The following is a 20,363-nucleotide window of genomic DNA, read 5'->3' as shown; positions in this document are numbered from 1 at the left end:
GAATTTTTTTTCCATGTAATATTAGCTTACAACTGTTGAGGGAGGGTTAGGGAGAGTGGGAGAAGGACAGAATTGAGAGGGCATGGTAGGTTAAATCTTCTAGCGTTAATAGACATCTGTGAGAGTATTTTATACAAAACCCTTCAATTAAAAAAAAAAAACACAATTTTGGTTGGAGTGAATTTGCTTCAGAATGGTACGATCATTCCTACACAAATGCACTGCATCCCATCCAAACTCCGAAGATAAGTGTGCTTCTGGGCGCAACTAGTACCTTCTACAACAAAAAAACAATTTTGGTTGGAGTGAATTTGCTTCAGAATGGTACGATCATTCCTACAAAAATGCACTACATCCCATCCAAACTTCGAAGTTAAGTGTGCTTCTGGGTGCGACTAGTACAAGAATGGGTGACCACCTGGGAAATTCTCCTGTTGCACCCCTTGTTCTTTGCCTTAAAAAAATAGTCCACATATCAGCATTCCACCAAAACCAGGGGTGGTATTTATTGCATCTCAAGTATGCTTCAACGATATCTTCCCATCTTGAGTTTTGTTCTATATCAGTTTCAGGTTGTAGATTACAAGGAAAAGGGTACAAAAGCACGGTCGATGATGATGTTTCTCTAAACTTCAGGTAGATCGGTAGGGATGATTCATTCCTTGGCTGCAGAATTAATGAGAGCTAACAGCGACAATGGGAGCAGATCCTCAGCAAGGAGAATGGGAGAGACTCCTTCTGCCAATTGCCATTCTAAAATGCTTATAGAACAATTACCGATGGGGGACAAAAATTAGGCGGAATTATCAATAGGACGCATGCTTTTCAGAAATTATCAACGAGGGACAAAAGAGGTCTTGTCATTAAAAGTTGGACGAAAATGCCCTTTTCTTAAGCTACACGTTTTGCTTTTCCACTTTTCCCTGTTCTCTCTTCTTTCCCTGTTGTTTTACCTTACAGGAAGTAAAAATGTGTTCATAAGGGACTTGATAAGCCCATTCGGAATTTGGTAACCCCATTTTGATACTGGATAACCCCAACCCCAGAGACTTGAAAACCCCTTTCGAAAACTCCAGTACCCTCGGCCAATTTTAAGGGACTTGATAAGCTCATTCGTAAATTGGTAACTCCATTTTGATACCAGATAACCCCAATCCCAAATACTTGAAAACCCCTTTCCAAAACTCTAGTACCCTCGGCCAATTTTCAGGGACTTGATAAGTCCATTCGGATATTGGTAACCCCATTTTGATACTTGATAACCCCAATCCCAGAGACTTGAAAAATCCCTTCCAAAACTCTAGTACCCTCGGCCAATTTTCAAGGACTTGATAAGCCCATTCGGAAATTGGTAACCCCATTATTGATACTAGATAACCCCAATTCCAGAGACTTAAAAACCCCCTTCCAAAACTCCAGTACCCTTGGCTAATTTTTAGGGACTTGATCACCCCATTTGGAAAATGGTAACCCCATTTTTTATACTAGATAACCCCAATCCTATAGACTTGAAAACCCCCTTCCAAAACTCCAGTACCCTCGGCCAATTTTCAAGCACTTGACAAGCCCATTTGAAAATTGGTAACCCTACTTTTGAGAGTTACTAACCCCCTTCCACATAGTTGATAAACCCCTTCTGCTACAAAACCTTCTGCCTATAGCAACTCTTCTAATGGCATTACAATTCTGCTCATGATAGAAATAACAAAAGAAATGGATGTTGTTTTCATTAAATGTGCTTCATGTATTACATCCCAATTTGTGGATTACAAAAAAAGATTTAAGTAAATAAAAAAATGTGTAGCCATCCATTCATGTATTACATCAACTTTTTCTTATACAACCACTTGTCTTCCAAAAAGTGAGTGAAGCCATCCATGCATTATCTCTAGAACACACCCTAAAATACAAATTGGTTAAACCCTAAACAAGATAAATAAGAAACAGAGGAAGGAAAAATAGTGCAACACCCTAAAAAAAGAAAAACAAAACCTAGATATAGAGAGATAGATGGTAAGAACTCAACATTCAAGTTTTCAAGATTTGCCAGCAACAATGGTGGCTGAACAAGGAGGAAGATGACTAGTAGGGTAAAAAAAATCAAAAAGGTGATAATGGAAAAGTAAAAGAAGAGAGAAGAAGGAAAAAACAAGGTCAAAACGTGTTGTAAATGCCAAATGGCATTTTCGTCCAGCTTTCACTGACAATACCTCTTTTGTCCCTCGTTGATAATTTTTGAAAAGCATGGGTTCTGGTGATAATTTCGCCTAATGTTTATCCCCCATTGGTAATTGTTCCAATGCTTATATTCAGCCCTTTTTTTTTAAAGATAACAAATTTATTGATATATGAGGAAGACCATACAAGCACGGCGACAAAGTGTCCACACCATCTTTAATACGCTCAACAGGGTCCCTTATTTCCTCGATGATATACATTAGCGGCCAAGTGCCCTTCGCTTTGTTGCCATGTGCGTGCCCTTTGTTTTGTTGCCATGTGCCCTTCCCATTGTTGCTGGCCCAAGCTAGTACATTTTTGAGTCACCTTCAATGTGCGGGGGTGGCTCGGATAGTAGTGGAATAAGAGGTCAAAAGTCAAAAGGACGGAGAAGTATTTTGATTTGTCTATAATTACCTCGGAGAATAGTAAGTAGTGTTTGGTTGCGCGGCATGTACTCGGAGAGTAGGAGAATAAGAGGGATGTCATTACCAATACTGGGAGACAATGAGGCGTTGATCAAAATCAAGATCGGGGGTGAGAGAGAAATCTCCATCTACTAGAGAGGAAGCTTGTATTTATAGCATCTAGGATGGGGAGAAAGGAGAGGATGAGGATGAGGATGAATAATTTCCATTCCTACACCAATAAATACAATCCTAGTGGTTCAAATCGTGAGGAACCATGACTCTCCAAGAAACTTATGTCTCTTTGCTAGAAATTTCTCTTCCTTTCATTTCATTAGATTGCTATTACATAAATACAAGCAAGAGAGATTGCCACATCACAAGCACACTTACCCACTAACAAGACACCTCATAAATAACTAACTCTCACTACCCTACAACACATAGCTATATAACTAACACCCATAAACACACATCCATCCACTAACTAACCCCATTTACACCACCACTATCATGCAAACATTTGACCAGTTTTTTCCGACAAAAGGAGACTTTAACACTTTTTTACATCAAATCACGTTGTGTGTGTGTGGGGGGGGGGGGGGGGGGGGGGGTGGTGTGGCGTAAATAGGGAGATGATATTTTTACTGAAAAGCAACAAACAAGTTTTCGGGTTCCCTTTTCCCAACCCGACCCTAGCAGTTGCCAACCCTACTCAGGTTGAACCCGTCGGGTTTGGGTTGACCCCGACCCAAGTTGCACCCCTACTTTTTTGTGCTAAATCTCAACCATTCATCAAAAAGTGAATGGGATGATTTGGGGCAACGCACTTAGGTCCTGGCTGAGGTGAAATCCACTCCTTTAGATTATGCGGAACAACTTTTACAACCATTTTAAAAGGGAAATGATTTCTGCGCTCCAATGTTTTGATAAACACACGCTCCAAATTTTGTTTGTGTAGTATTTAAAGGGCTGTCAGAGGAATATTGCGGTTCTCAAAAAGCTCTTGAAGCCCTTAAATACTACACGACAAACATCTGAAGAGCATGTTTATCAAAATATTAGAGCGCAAAAATCAATTCCCTTTCTAAAATGGGGAAATGATATATTTGCCCGTTTTTCTTACTTGGGATCGCCCTCTTTTGTGTAAGAGAGTTGTCATAAACATGGTTTCAAATTTCGGTTTTGGAAAGTGTTTCGGTCCTCACCGAAACCGAATTTTTTGGTCAAAATTTCAGGCAAAATCCACGAAACCAAATAAAATAATAATTTATTTCATAGAAAATTAGCTGAGATTTCGGGAAAGTATTAAATAATTAAAAAATCTAGACTTTTCAGTGAAATTCCTTAAATATCAGCAAAAAATTCAAGGAAAACAAAATTTCGTTTCGAAATTTTTAACAAAATATTATAACGTTTCAAGTATCTACAATTTCGGTTTTGGGGTTGACGGAAACCAAAATTTTCAGATTATGGTCGAAATTTAAAACCTTGGTCATAAATACACCGGAAGGGGCTGTCTCAAGTAAGAAAAGCAAGCTAATATATCACTTCCCAAAAAAAAAAAAAAATAGGTGCAAAAGTTGTTTTAAGCCGATTTTAGTCTTAAAAGATGTTACTTTTCGAAATATAAACCTCATTATCACCAGGGAAAAAAACACATCAACAGCCCCATCCTCATCAGGAAATTAAAAAAAAAAAAGTAATCCCAAATTAAAGTAAACCCTAAGATCCTTAGAAATAAATCAAGAGAGAGTTATGATTTTAGGGTTTGGATGGTAAAGGAAAACTGTCTCCTTCGGCAAACCACATCAAAGATTGAGCTTCACTGTTTTGTAATGTCAAAGTTATATAATACAAAAGATATTATGAGCCTCTTACGTGTAGAGATTACCTGTATCTTGTAAACTGAAGTATCTGCCAACTAATACTGATCACTCCATTTGTTGTCCTGTACATGTGACCATGCTCAATGTATAATACACACACCCATAGGTCTACCCTTATTAAGTGCTTGTACATGCACTTGATAAGAGTAGAGAGTCCATAGAATAGGCCTTTGATTAGAAAGTAGAACCCCTTTCTGTAAATCAATATTCAAGTCAGCTCAACAAAGCTTCCCTATATTAGCTGGAGTTGAAATGCTGGAACTGATGAATAACCAATACCAATATTAGTGTCTATTAGGGTTGAATTGCAATCTAATGGAAGATGGTGGGGAAGAAGTGATGGATTAGGAATTGGGTTGCGGGTGGGATTCTCAGTTGACGAGGGAAGAAGATGTTCAATTTCATTATTAGCTGAGAAATTTTTCTGTTAGTCTATCAAGAAATTGAAACACCATATCTCCTGCCATAGATATCTTAATCGTAGGGAGAATGTCTTTAGAATATTGACGAGGGAATCTTATGTATCATCACACATATAACATTAAAATTGGTCAGCACTAGGGCTGTGAACAAGGACTAGCCTTTATGGGTGGAATGGGTGCCTTACTCTTTACTCTTTAGTCATCGAGGTGCCCATCTGGATCTCTGAAATAGTGGTTGTCTATTTTTATTTCTTTCAAACAAATTGTCATACAATCACGGTATGAACTGCTAATTATTTTTGTTGAGCTTCACAACTCACATGTTATCATTTTTAGATTGTGTAGCCTCAAGCCTCAACCAACATAACTAGATTAACCAATTTAAAAATTTATAAGGCCAAACCCATGCCACATTGAGTGTTTCTCCATTCACAAACATTGCTTGAGTTGCAAAATAGATCCTTCAAAATTCTAGTAATAACAGAACTACCAAAAACACAGTAGGTAACATACTTGTCTTACCTATACGAAACATAGCTAAAATTGGGAGACGTGGTTTGATCTCATTCCATTTGAAACCCATGCAATCCTTCAACATTATACCCATCTGCCATATGAAGTGGGGATTGAAACATTTAGACCCACTTTGAGAAAAATAGAGTTGGCACTTCGAGAAGGTCTTCAACACTTTGCCAGGAATTAATCCATGCTTTCATTGGTTTGTTCAATCAGTCCTGAATTCATGCTGGGCAAACATATCTGAAGGATTATTTAAACTCTAATGAAAATTTTACTTTGCAGACCTTTTGCTATCTTTCGGAAGGATTTAAGATATTGGTCAAAGTTCTGTAATTCATTTATTAAAGTAATAGTATTTCGGTCGGCATAAATGTAACTAAAATCTATACATGTTGATCTAAGGATTTTGTTTTGGTGCGCCCGTTATGTAACTATTCTAGCTGACATTTAGAAACATGAAGAGCCCAGATTATCCGAAACGGGTGGCACACAAAGAACTCCTTGCACCTGTTTTGGCAATCTATCTAGGCAGTAATGGAAGCAATCGTCCCTACCGTCGTAAAATAATAGCATGACCTTGTAAACCCATCGACATCCTTTGCTTCCCTTCAGGAAGAGGAACAAAGGTACTCGCCCTATAGAATGAGAATGAAGTTAAGGAGAGGAACTAGCTGATTTTTTATGAGAGCTTTGAGTTCTTCCTGCATGGCTTCTTTCCAACATGACTGAGATGCAGCTTCAGAATCAGATTTAGGCTCAACAATGGAATGAACAGAAGACAAGGAAGACGGGAAGAGGAAAATCTTCATATGTGAGACGATCAGGAGTCTCTCGTCTCTCTCTCGATTGTATTTCTTCCTCCACTACCCGACATCCCCATCATCCAGTCACCCCTCTTTCTCAATCCTGTCATCATCCCACCCAAATCCCGACAAACCCCATCTCTCATTCCCGCCCCAATAAACCACTCTTCTCACCACCCAACAAACGCCACTGCCATTAAAACCATCATCAGTGACCATATGTGACTTCAATTTGGAGTCATCAATACTGGGAAACATAACCATGACGAAAATGACAGAATAACCTTCTCTAAGGGCTAGCTTTTCAAACAAATGCCACTACCATTAAAACCATCATCAGTTACCAGATGTGACTTACTTCAACTGGAAGTCTGCCCAACGAGTCTACCCAGCAAATGCTAGTCCATCAGCAATCAGAAAACCAATCCATAGTTTCCATAAATTTTGAATCCATCTTCCTAGTTATATACATAATTTTTTTTTTTTTTGAAAAACGACTATTATATTCATACCATGGAATATACATGGGGACCAGTAGTCCCACCAGAAATTACATAGTATGAGGGTCCAGGAGCATACTCCGGGACCAAAAAGTAAAAGAGCGTAACAGACTGTAAACAGACTTCCACAACAACTAACAAACTTCCACCATCATCCAAACTTCCTCCTGTGTCGACCCTTCCCAGCAACCTTCTACAATACCTTTCAAAACTTCCAACAACAGAAACACCTCATAGCCCAAACATCATCCACATAATTGAAGAAAACCAACGAGTTAATATGCCTCAAAATGCATCAAGGATCTAAAGCATTTTGTCACCCACCTTGCTAACTAAGAAAACAACCATCATGGGGAGGAGTGGTTATCCGGCGGAGAAAAACTCCCCCGAGCGGCGAAGGACAGTGTCCCTAAGCACGCTCAGATAGACCAAAGTGACCTTCCATAATTCTACACAGGAAAAAACTTTTAACATGGGCTTCCAGCCCCACACAACATTCCCAGCCCTTGCACCATCCAGGGACTACCGTAGTCAACCACAAATGACCAAAAATTCCGAAAACTCCCTACCATCCAAAAAAAAAACGTTCGACGAGCATATTTACACAAAAAGAGCCCCCCTTCATTTCCTAAGAGCTTTAAGCTCTCAACTCCTGCGACCAGGGGTCGTACCTTTCTTCTCTTCCACATTCCTTTTCTCGATGTCAAAAAACATCTTTTTGTTTCTTCCACATCTCCCTTGTAATCTATACCCAGTACGTCCCTCGTTTTATCTTCCTAGTTATATATAAGCTTGCAACTTAAGCTTATCAAATATCAATAACACTGCTAAATTTCAATCAAATTACAGTTAGCACCAGTCACGAAGAGTAAAGCGTAGTATAAAAAATCAATTTATTCATGCAAGAGCAATAAAGTTGAAACTTTCTACGATCAAACATACATTCCAAGCAATATAAAACAAAGTATCATATTCTATGAATCACGAAATATGAAATATAAATATATAATACACATAATCTCTTAAAAGTGGTGCACAATTTAGAGTAATGCCACAACTTTGTCAGATAAAAATTAAATTTGTCAGCTAAAAATTAAACATAATAGGATGAAGCTTGGAAACTAAAAATAGTCCAAAACCCGCTAAGTAAGATCCTTAGAAAGTTCTCATCATATCCATGTATGACCTCCTCTTCTATCATGGCTCAATCATAGTCCTTATTTGTGGTGTTATCTGAATCATTGCAATTAGTCTAAACAAAAGTAAAGGTTGAGGGCATGTTTGACAACCATGAAAAAAATATTCCATGGAATATTAGTGGGGCCAGTTGTGAGAGATTGGCAGGGAGGGAGAGACTTGAGAGGGTGGGACTGACGGAAGCATAAAAACTCAATTTGAAGTAGGGTGCTTTTTTCCATTGTTTTTAGGGATTTCTCATCCTGTCTCTACTCCTTTGCTATTCATGGTTGCCAAACATGCCTAAAAGTTGATCAGTAAGAGATAGTTGAAGATAAAAAAGTGGTTTATAAAGAGTGAGTCAGAAGGAAAAAATAACGAAAAACTAATAAAATATTATTAATGATAGGCCAAAAAATGTCATAGATGCATTCATTCAGTGTCAAATTGAAGAGTGTACACTGTTCTTTCGTGTGTGTGTGTGTGTGTACGCGTACGTGTGAAAAACAGAAAATTAAATCAATACCAGTTCAAAAAAAAAAAAAACAGAAAATGAAATCAGAAGATAAAAATTACTACAAATAATATATCAATATGTTCTATGTCATAGATGTAACTATGCAAGGATCTAATGCCCAATCCATGACTCTATGTTGTTCTTAAATTATTAGGAAAAGAAAAAAGTCAATAAAAATATATATTAAAACACTAGCAATTCATCACTAATCAACCATTAGTTACTTCAAAGGATTCATGGATCTAGTGCCAAATATATGGATCTATGAAAATATCATTCATTGAGCTTAAAAAAAAACCTCAAACACGCATACTCTAAGATGAGTTGTTGATGAAAGCTTCCATTCATCAACCCACTCTACAATCCACAGTTCCCCTTGATCACTTTTAAGTGTATCCGAACATAAGAATGGTTTTCTGCTTAAAGAATACTGTGGAAACGGCAAAAAATGGGTTTGAGTGTACGAGAGGTCCCATGTGATCCTCCACTGTGTTTTCACTGAAAAATGAATGTTTCAAAATATTTCAACTGAAATAAGCAAAAGATTCCAGAAACATGCCCAAACAAGCTTGCAGCATTACAAATTGCATGCTTGTTTTGTAGGGGGCGTGCCAAAAAATGACTAGATTTCGGTGAAATTTTTATTGCATTTCCAACAAAAGTAGATTTTGTGGGCTTAAATGATGCCTCTAACTTCAACCAAGACTGACAAATTACTTGAAAAGTTACAACACAATCATGCATGCCATGAGAAATTTAAGAATGAAAAATTCCCAATTCTAAGAGAAATTACTCATTGCCGTCATCGGTTTGATAAATTAGAACAAAAGGACTAAAATGGAAAAAAATCTGACAGCTGATAAAGTTCTAAAATAACGACATTTCAGCATCTTGAGAGGATCTTGGAAAAGACTTCAGTTCTTGAAATCGTTCTGCTACATGTTGAGGTGGAACAGAAGGTAAATTTGTTTTCTCAGTAATGATGATAATCTTTTCCAGGGTCACCCCATACTTGAGCAGATATTTTACCAGATTTAACTCATTATCAGTAGCCATGAATGATGTTATCTTCAATTTCTTGAGGCACAGTGGACTGCCATTAAATAGCTTTTCTAGGTGGTCTTCTGTGTAGCTCTCCTGGGAAGCCTAGAAAAAAAAAACCAGAGAACCTGTTGTAAAAGAGAAGAGTAAGCAGAATGGCCTGTAAGTGTAAGAGATTTCATTAGAGTTGATGCTTACACTGTTGTCTGCCTTGAAAACCATTTGTAGAACCATGGTTTCAAGATTTGGAGAAAACCTGAGTATTCTGGCTATACGTTGGAGCTCCATTTCACTCAACCTCGTTACCAACTCCAAAGAGCAGAGTTTAGAGGGGCGGATCTTTTCAGAGCATTCACCCTTTTGTTGCAAATGCTTTGCACATAAAAATAATAATAATGTAAATTGGCAATTTGATTGCTAGGAAGGATGAGATAGCAAACATTTCAGTCTCATTTCTTAGATTAGTCAGAAATTCAATGATCAATATTATGCTATCAATATTCCGGACATATTGAGATAACCATGATATGGTCCTTCAACAAGTGTTCGTGTTTTTCATATTTGTGTGTCTCTTCTCATTTATCCCTCTCATTTTACAAAACAAGGTTGTTATGTTATAGAAATTCATTTGATTGGAAGGTTACAAATTGCAATATTCAAAATCCATGATAATCTAATGCGATTTTGGTATCGTGTCTATTTCTGCTCTGTTTTTGACTTGTGAGTATCAGCTTTTACATTGATAGTGAAGCAAAAAGATGTCTTAGATTAAGTAGCAGAAACTGAAGTCAATTTCTTTGATACCCAGATAGGAAGCAAAGTCTTAGATTAAGTAGCAGAAACTGAAGTCAATTTCTATGATACCCAGATAGGAAGCAAAAAGTTGACTTAAATTTAGTAGCAGAAACTAAAGTCAATTTCTATGACAACCAGATACCTATGAAATAAGTGCTATCCATATTACAAGCGTCATATACTTCAGAATAAGTTAAATATCATACACAAACATATCCATGATGCACATGCCATATCTGAGCAAATATAGTTACCCAGACACATCAAAATAAGTGAGAATCAACAAAAGAAACTTCCAAACACATGCACAGTTATCAAGTATTTTGCCAAATCCATCATAGTTATTTCGCTGCACCTTGCAGGGCAGTGTTGACATCATAATCTTAACAACTGTTGATTCATGAGAAAGGTCATTCTAGGAGGAGGCAGAGATGGCTAATCAAAGGTTAATCTTGGTTAAAATTTGTGGGAGTTGGAACGGAATTTCATGGAACCAATTTTTTAAAATTGAACGGTTTATGCGATGAATTGGTTGAATAATTATACTTTTAAACTAGCAAACCAAATTCAAGAAATATGAAAACTGAGCCTAAGAATTCAAAATAAGGAAAAAGATGGAAAAGGAATTTGAAAAGACTTTAACTTTATTTTGGGTATTTTTATTTAGGTATAATAAAAGAAAGAAAGAAAAAAAAAATAGAATATTAAGAAAATTAAATAAAAATACATTGGCATTGCCTGAAAGAGTTGAAATTAGATAAATGTGGTACAACACCTCTTCTCATCTCATAGCATCCATAAGAAATATACAATCCCAGTGTATGTCAAACAATACTCAAAAAGTCAAATTTTGGTTTAAACTATCACATCCAACCCATGATATCCAGCAGAGACTAATATCTTAAGTTCTTAGTTCTCACTTTAGACACTAAACATTCATACAGTAAAAAATGTTAGACACTAAGGGTGTGTTCGACAACCATTATAAAAATGGTTTCCCTCGGTATTTTTGGCACCATGGTTTTAAATTTCGATGGATTTCGGTGGAGACCGACACCGAAATCATATAAACCCGAAATGGTATTTTATTTCGTCCGAAATTTCGGAATTTCACCCAAAAACCTGTTTTTTATTAATTAATTTAATATTTACTGAAATTTCGACCCAAATTACCAAAATTTGGCCGAAATTTTGTATTGAATAAAATAGTGTTTTGCTTGTTTCGCCGGATTTCGGCAGAAATTTCGGTCGAAATTTCGATTTTGGTGGGGTCCAAAACCGGTACCGAAATGGAAATTTAAAACCATGGTTGGCGCAGAAACAAGAAAAGCATGAAAATCCGGAAAAGCACATTCTGGAGCAAGGGCCCTCGGAGTCCGTTTCCCCTATTTCTACTTTTTCGGCGACAGGTAGGTGAGATTTTGTGGAGCGACTAGGAGTCGCTTCCACTCATTCTTATTAGTCCGATATTGCATGAATCTTCTAGCAAGAATGAGAAGCGCTCCCGAACATGCCCTGAACATGAATCTCAATTAAAATAAATAAGTTAGAAAAAGTGAAATCATTTTCCCTCTCTTCTTCTTTAATTTTGATCCCTCTCCCCTTCTTTTCTCTATACATGCTCCCCAAATGCCAAAAGCAGAAGTTTTTCTACTTTACAGATTTGAAGCTTTGATGCTGGGAACCAATAGAATACTTTATTTTTGTATTCGAACTCCCAAAACTCCCCTTGAAACTTGTTGGGAGTATGTGGGTAATTTTGTCTCTCAAAGTTAGCATATGTATATATTTTAACACACCTTGAAAACCCTAATAGACCTTCTCTCTCTCTCTCTCTCTCTCTCTCTCTCTCTCTCTCTCACACACACACACACACACACACACACACAAACAACATGGTATCAAAGCTACGGTCTATACTACATGTGAGATGATGTCAGTTAAATTTCTAAAAATGATAAATTCCTAAAACAAACTTATTTTCATTCACAATCTAATTCAATCATGGAAATCGTTTTACAAAGGTGCCTGTTTATAAGAGTTTGCATGACTTTTCCTAATCCTACTCAAAGAAGGATAAAAGCTATTCTCATTGTTGGACATCCAAACACAACTATCCTAAAACTTCTAAGATTCCAAAAATATCTCCCCTAAAGCAACTCAAACTTTTCCTAAACATTAGCCAACTTTGGACGAACAATTCCTAATCCAAACTTTAAGCAAAATAACTCCTAACACAACTAAAACAAGGGCTAATTTTCGCCAATAGGAAATTCCAAATAAAAATAAAACTAATTTTCGCCAATAGAAAATTCCAAATAAAAATAAAATTAAATGAATTAATTTGCGGATCCTTTGTGAACAAGGACCGTTGATTGTAGCGTCCTCCGATATCTAGATGATCTCGGGGCGATCGGCCGTCGAGTAATATGATCCGGCATCATCTCGGGCTTGATCATCGATCTGTGTCATCCGATGGTTGATCTGAGTATCATGATTAGTCTGATCATTGATTTGAAGATCTCGGCCTTCGAATGGCTGGGATGCACCTGCATCACCCTCCAAATCTAACAACTATTACTCCAATCATCTCTCCTAGCCAACACATCAATAACATTTTGAAACTATGTCAGGAAGAGTTCTCACTTGCTTTGTTTATCACTACAGCAGTCAAGAAGTAACATATCAACAGGTGGTCCAGTGTAGCTGGTCCTATTCAAGACTCATCAGCAACAGCTACTCCTTACTCTAAGGTCAACAGCTTTGAAGATATTATCTCAGCCTTATCCCCTCCGCACCACAGCGACTCTCCTCGAGTAGATGTAATCTACGTGCCCGATTCGGGTCCAATGGAATTTTCTGAAAGAGAAGTTGCTTCAGAGGACCTTTGGGCTTCTCCACTGGCGAGTCCTGGGAACCAGGAGGAGAGCCTCATCCACGACTCAAGCACAATGGGCGCTACTCTCACGTATTCTGAGACTGAGGAGGAGCTCGGTGACAACCGGGTGTGGGGGCATAGTCTGCAAAGTCACAAGAGTAGATGTATCCTTATCTCTCGTGATGACCGTTTCTTCATTCAGTGCCGGGTGGGGCAAAGGAAGGTGATCATTGATTATAGTGGTTTGGGAGGTATAAAGCATTTATTCTCTGGTGAAGTTAGGGAGTGGTCTTTTCGCTCGCTCGTCAGGGTATCGCTTGGAAGTTTCTCCCATCTTTGTCCACTGAGATGGTGTAGCAAGGCGGATTTTCAGCTCCTGCCTTGTGACTCAGAACTATCTTATGTCCCTCCACGGAATGACTCGGGCTTGGTTTCTTCCCAACAGGTGCTTGAATTGATGGTGGATCATACCATGCACATTAGTTCTCATCTGGGTCTAATATTTCTGGGTCCCGTTGAGGAATATAGGTCTAGCATAAAGGAGGCAGAACTACGAGAGGTCGCTGGAGTGTCATCTCCAGTCTCCATATCCGAAGTAAACCTGAAACGCACGGAGCGCGAATTGGTGAGACTTCAATCGGATATCAATTATGATTCTGGATCGCATAGCAAAGGTCTCACATCCCAGAAAAAAGGAAGAAAGTCTGGTATCAGGGCGGGGAGGAATTCATCGGAATATAGTTGTTAATGAAGATTTTATCCTGGAATATAAACGGCTTGGGCTCTCTGGAGAAAAGAATTCAAATCAAAGCATTAGTTAAACATCGGCGCCCTGAGGTTGTTTGTCTCCAGGAAACAAAGATGGAGCAAATCCGTAACATAGATATGAGAAGCATGGGGTTCAATACTGACTGGAATTTTGCTTTCTTAGCATCCAAAGGAGCTTCAGGGGGCATCTTGGTGGCTTGGGATTCAGTCTTGTGGGCCAGCACAGATGTTTGGCGTGGAGTTTTCTCTCTCTCCGTTGCTTTCCGTAAATGCAATGATAATTCAGTCTGGTTCTTCTCAGGTGTCTATGGTCCTTTGTCATCCTCTGAGAAGTGTCTTTTTTGGGAAGAATTAAATCAGACGCGTCGCCTATGTTCCGCTCCTTGGTGTATCGGGGGGGATTTCAATGAAGTTCTAGGATCAAGAGATCGACTTGGGGGTCAGCGAGTCACTGCGGGCATGAGATCTTTCGCTGATTTCATCGCAATCAACGAGCTCGCAGATTTACCTTTGGGTGGCTCCTCTTTCACCTGGGCCAGAGGTTCGAACCGGAGTCGGCTTGACCGATTTCTTCTCTCGGGTGACTGGTTGGCAATTCTTTCTGAAGTCTATCAGCAGGCTTTACCCCATTCAGTTTCCGACCATTGCCCTCTCCTTTTGTCTCCTAAAATGGAGTTCTGGGGCCCGCCCCCCTTCAGATTTGAATTAGCTTGGCTGGAAAATCCCCAAATGGAGGCTCTCTTAGTCCGATGGTGGTCTGAAAGCGTCTTTGAAGGTCCAGGGGACGTAGTTATAGGCAAAAAATTACGCTTCATTAAGGGGAAATTAAAAGAGTGGGATAAGGAGCAGAAAGAAGTGGACCAAGGCAGGAAGAGGATTCTTGAGGACAGATTGATGGAGATAAATACATTGGCAGAGAGTGGTTTGGCCTCGGCGGAGGATTATGAGCAACAAGGAAGATTAATTCAAGAGCATAAAGAGTTGTTGATGCTTAAAGAAATCTCTTGGCGCCAAAGATCTCGAGTCAAGTGGTTGTTGGAGGGAGATAAAAACACAGCCTTCTTCCATGCCATGGCTAGTGCTCGCAGAAGAAGGAACAGAATTGAATCCTTAGAAGTGGAGGGGGAGATTGTATCTGACAAGGAGCGAATTATTGAAGAAATTATTGAATTCTACAGATCTTTATACTCAGCTGATGGGATGTTACGCCCAATTCCTCAAGACATTTGTTTTGCTAGCTTAAGCCTGGAAGCCTCAGCCGGATTGGAAATCCCTTTCTCTGAGGTGGAAATCCGATCAGCACTATTTTCTCTGGCAAAAGATAAAGCCCCTGGACCCGATGGTTTTTGTTTGGCTTTCTTTCAAACTTGCTGGGAAACAGTAAAATCGGATATTCTTCGATTCTTCATAGAATTTTTTGAGGGAGCCATCCTTGACAAAGGGACAGGTGCAACTTTTCTCGTCCTCATTCCAAAAATTGAAGGAGCAACAAAAAGCTCGGATTTTCGCCCGATTAGCTTGGTGGGCAGCCTTTACAAAGTCCTCGCAAAGGTTCTGGCGGATCGTATCAAAGTGGTTCTTCCTTCAATTATATCGGTCTGTCAAAGTGCCTTCATAAGCAACCGGCAAATTCTTGATTGTTCTTTAACAGCCAATGAAGCCATTGACTATTATCGGAGGAAGGGGGAAGGCGGCATTCTATGCAAGCTTGACATGGAGAAGGCATATGACCGAGTGGATTGGGCAGCATTAGATTTTCTCATGGGTCGTATGGGCTTTGGGGGAAGGTGGAGAGGGTGGATCCGGAACTGCTTATCGTCCGCCTGGTTTTCTGTCCTCATCAACGGATCAGCAAAAGGATTCTTCAAATCTTCTAGAGGATTGCGGCAGGGCGATCCTCTCTCTCCTTTTCTTTTCCTGATTGTGGCCGAATCACTGTGCAGACTGCTGAAAAAAGGAAGTGAGTTGGGGCTATATCAAGGGTTCCTTATTGGCGAGAGCAAGGTGGAAGTATCGCTTCTTCAGTTTGCGGATGACACTCTTCTGTTCTGTTCTCCGGTCATATCCCAGATTCTTAACCTTAAAGCTATGCTTCGTTGTTATGAGATGGTTTCGGGTCAAAGATCTAATTTCGCAAAATCTCGGTTGTTCGCGATCAACGTTTCTGAGAACGATGCATCCTTTTTCGCCGGAATTATGGGGTGTGATTTAGATGTCTTTCCAGCAACCTATCTGGGTCTTCCTCTTGGTGTGGGTCGACCGAAACACAACCTATGGGCTCCTATTATTCAAAGGATTGAGCGACGTTTGGCCACCTGGAAGCGCCGGTTGGTTTCCAAAGGAGGTAGATTGGTGCTTATAAAGGCCGTTCTATCCAATATGCCGATATATTTTCTATCTCTTTTTCAATGTCCCGCCTCGGTTGCTAAACGCATCGAACAAATTCAGAGACGCTTCCTGTGGGGCGGATCAGGGTCTTCCAAGGGGGTCTCCCTGATTAAATGGAGTATGGTCTGCTTGCCTACTAAAAATGGAGGTTTGGGTATCAGGAGGGTTCAGAGTTTTAACCAGGCCCTTATGGGCAAGTGGCTGTGGAGATTTGGCGAAGAACAATCCTCTTTGTGGGTCCGGGTCATTGGAAGTAAGTATGGTTCAGATCATGGGCATTGGGACTCTGTTGATAATTTTAAACTCAAAGGTCTCACGGCTTGGAGGGACATCTTGAAGTTGAAGTCGTTATTTGCTCCTGGCGTCCGATTCAGAGTATATAGGGGGGATCGGATTCGGTTCTGGCAGGATCCTTGGTGTTCGGCCGATCCTCTTCAAGTGATGTTTCCTGACTTATTCATCGTTTCATCTCAGAAAGAGGTCTGGGTGTCGGAATGTTTTGTAAGGGAACATGGGAAGGTGGCTTGGTCTCTTAAGTTTCGCAGAGACTTCTTTGTTAGGGAGTTAAACTCTTACAACGCCCTCCTCTCCTTATTGGATTCTTGCTTCATCAAGTCTTCGGGCGTAGATCGTCGGATTTGGATTTGGAATCCTTCGGGGATATTTTCAGTCAAATCTTTTTATAACCATCTGATCCCTTCTTCAGTGGAGCATGTGTCCTCCTCGTTTTGGAGACAATCTTGCCCTCCGAGAGTTGCTTTCTTTGGGTGGTCGGTTAGCTGGGGCCGTATTCAAACTATGGATTTTTTGAGGAAACGAGGAATGTGGTTGGTAGATCACTGTCCTCTATGTTTATCCGCTGGGGAATCCATTGACCACCTTTTCATACACTGTAAGGTTGCTCGCCATATTTGGGGTCTTATTTTTTCTCGTTTTGGAATCAGTTGGGTCCCCTCCAACTCTATGGCTGAATTCATTCAGAGTTGGGCCTGGACTCCTTGGAAAAGGAAAGGCAGAACGCTGTGGAAGATGTGTCTCCTGGCCTCATGGTGGTTCTTGTGGAAAGAGAGGAATGCTCGTATCTTTGAAGGGAAGGCTAGATCTCCCTATTGGATTTATATTCAGTTGATAGCTGCGGTCATATCCTGGGCTCGAAGCCTTCCTCTGTTTCGTTTTGTTTCAGCTTTCGACCTCTGGGAAGGATGGTCAATCATATGCTTGGAATCGGCTACCAAAGTGAAAATCCTCCCCTCCTGGATTCCTCCTCCTCCGGGATCCCTGAAACTTAACTTTGACGGATCGTCTATCGGCAATCCAGGAATGGCAGGAGTAGGGGGGTTATGTAGAAACCACAAAGGGGAAGTCCTCTGGGTCTACTCGGGACCTATCGGAGTGGCAGACTCAAACGAGGCAGAGGTCCGAGCCATTCATAGCGGGCTTCTCTCGATGCCTCGTCTAGAGTGCGACAAAATTATCGTCGAAGGGGATTCCTTAAATGTTATTCGCTGGCTTTCGGGTAACGCTTCTCCCCCTTGGCGATTTTTGCCTCTCTTAGAGGAAATAGAGGACAGGGCTAAGGGCTCCTCAATAGTTTTTCGCCATGTCAGGAGATCAGCCAATGCGGAAGCAGACTCCCTTGCCAAGAAAGGAGTCTTTCGGGCCGCGTTTGAGTGCTTTGACTATCTACCTCCTTGAATTATTGTACTGCTATCTTTGTATTATCTTTGTTCCTTCAGGACCACCTCGGTTCTGTTTTTACATATATATATATATATATAATCTGTTGCCCTTTTCAAAAAAAAAGAAGTAACATATCAACGACCAAAAACATGTGAGATTAATGTACACAATGATAGAATTCAAGAGATTGTGAACCTCACTGGTTATAGACAATTAAACTTTCGCATAAGATATACATATTCCCTCTAAAACTGGGAACGTTGCATGACTTGGTTATTGCATGTCTATTTCTAATATATCATATGTAGTGGCAGGCAATATGGAAAGGTTTGAGAGGCCATAATGTGAAGAGGGATGCCACTCCAAAATGATCATGATATTACTTGGAAAGAAGTGTTAGGGAATTGCCAAATACCATCTGCCAGATTTAGCACGGTGTTTTGACATCCTTAAAGCCAAATATGAGAAAATGGGATAACCCATCCACATGGTGAGTGGAAAAAATATGGCTAGACAAGGTGGAATAGCTAGAAATCCCCCTTAGTGAATTTCAAAATTGTCAATTGCTGATAAGTTTCATTTGGAATGATATAAAGGCGATACCGGGGTTGAGACTGTAGCTCAACGGTCAAGGCTTTGTTCTTAGACCTAAAGGTAGGGGTTCAATCCCAGCTTACGTACCAAAAAAAAAGGCAATACCTCGCCCCATTTCGCAATGCATTTTCTAGAGTCCAATGCCCACACACCCTCAATGGGGCTTTCTTGAGCTTTCCAATAGTTGCCTCATTTGGGCTCTTGTGTGCTGGGATGAGTCCTTTTCCCATGGTGAAGGGGAATTTCTTCCCTTTAATGTATGTATGAACTATGAAGATACTTTCATTCCATAATTAGAGGACTTGGATGAGGGAACCTAAGAATCCTTAATCTAAGAAATTAGGGGTTATGGCCCTTGTGGGGACTACAAACACATCCAGTGACGTCCCCGAATTAAGTTTGGCTCTTTCTTGGCTTGCTATTAGAACAAAGTCTGGAAAGTAACATTCCAGATTGAAACAAAATACCCAATGCATCTTATATGTAACTTTTAATAAGAGCAGCCTTTCTTATACTCATCCAATGATATGGTTCAAACCAAGGTTGCCAGAGCGGGAAGAGGGAAGCGAGAAGCGAAGGCTCCTAGGATGGTGGGAAGCAGGAGGCGTAAAGAGTCGGGGGAAACGCCGGGGTGAAGCGCCGGGGAAGCGCATTCCCGTTTTGGGGAAGCGCGATTCCCGTTGTTGGGGAAGCGCGATTCCCATTTTGGAGAAGCGTGATTCCCACTTTTTGAGGAAGCGTCAAGATTCCCGATTCGGAACCGGGTTCCGGGAAACGTGAGTCCCCGATGCAGGGGAAGATTCATGCTTCCTTAGTTCAAACAACTGTTTGAAAACACGAACGCGGCGCGTAACGCGGCGCGTAACGCGGCCAAAGGAAATCCTAGTCGACTCAGCACGACACGATCGAGTATTCTATGACGCAGCTAAGTACTCGGTTGACACAATCATAATTCAGGAGAGGCAAAGGAGTTTTTATTGATTTTGTAGGGCAACACGGGGAACGTGGTGGCAAAACACGAAAAGCGGCCATCTCTTCGAGAGACAATCTCTATTTTATTCCCCCAAATAAAACATGGCCATATGAGCGGATCTGTAGAAACATCCCAGGTGTGAATCTATATTTCGATGTATCTAAATGTCTATCGAGATATATGACATATGCATGATGCAGCATGCCCATTTGTTAAGTTAATAAAAATTTCCCCTCAACTCCATGTCCGAATAAAAATAAAATGAAGTAGGGTCAGGTCCACTTACTTTTTATTTTCTTGATTTTTTATACTTCCCTGCTTTAGATTTGTATCCACTTATGATCTTTGAGAATGGTGGAGAGAAGTTTGTTTCAGTGTGGAGGCTAAACAAAAGGTGGTTCAAGTATGGGGGCCTCCTCCTCCGGGCTTCCTTAAACTGAACTTTGATGGTTCTAGTTTGGGAAATCCAGGTCCGGACGACATTGGAGGAGTCTTGAGAAATGACTTGGGGGAGGCATTATGGGCCTATGCTGGACCCATTGGGGTAGCAGATGCATCGGAAGCGGAAATTCGCGCAGTTTACCAAGGGATAAAACTAGTTGATCAACATCATTTGGCTTCCTTGGTTGTAGAAGGTGACTCCTTAAATGTGATCTGATGGTTCAAAAGATCACAAAATTGCCCCTGGAGAATCGACAGTATTTTTGATCAAATTTTTTATAGGATTGGTTCATCACCCATGCCATTTTTGCATGTGAGACGATCTGTGAATTCGGCGGCGGATGGATTAGCTGAG

Source organism: Tasmannia lanceolata, unplaced genomic scaffold, assembly GCF_043159265.1.
Source record: "Tasmannia lanceolata isolate RefF3 unplaced genomic scaffold, GAP_Taslan_0.1 ptg000008l, whole genome shotgun sequence".
In the NCBI taxonomy this organism is placed as follows: Eukaryota; Viridiplantae; Streptophyta; class Magnoliopsida; order Canellales; family Winteraceae; genus Tasmannia; species Tasmannia lanceolata.
This window is presented reverse-complemented; position numbering follows the sequence as displayed.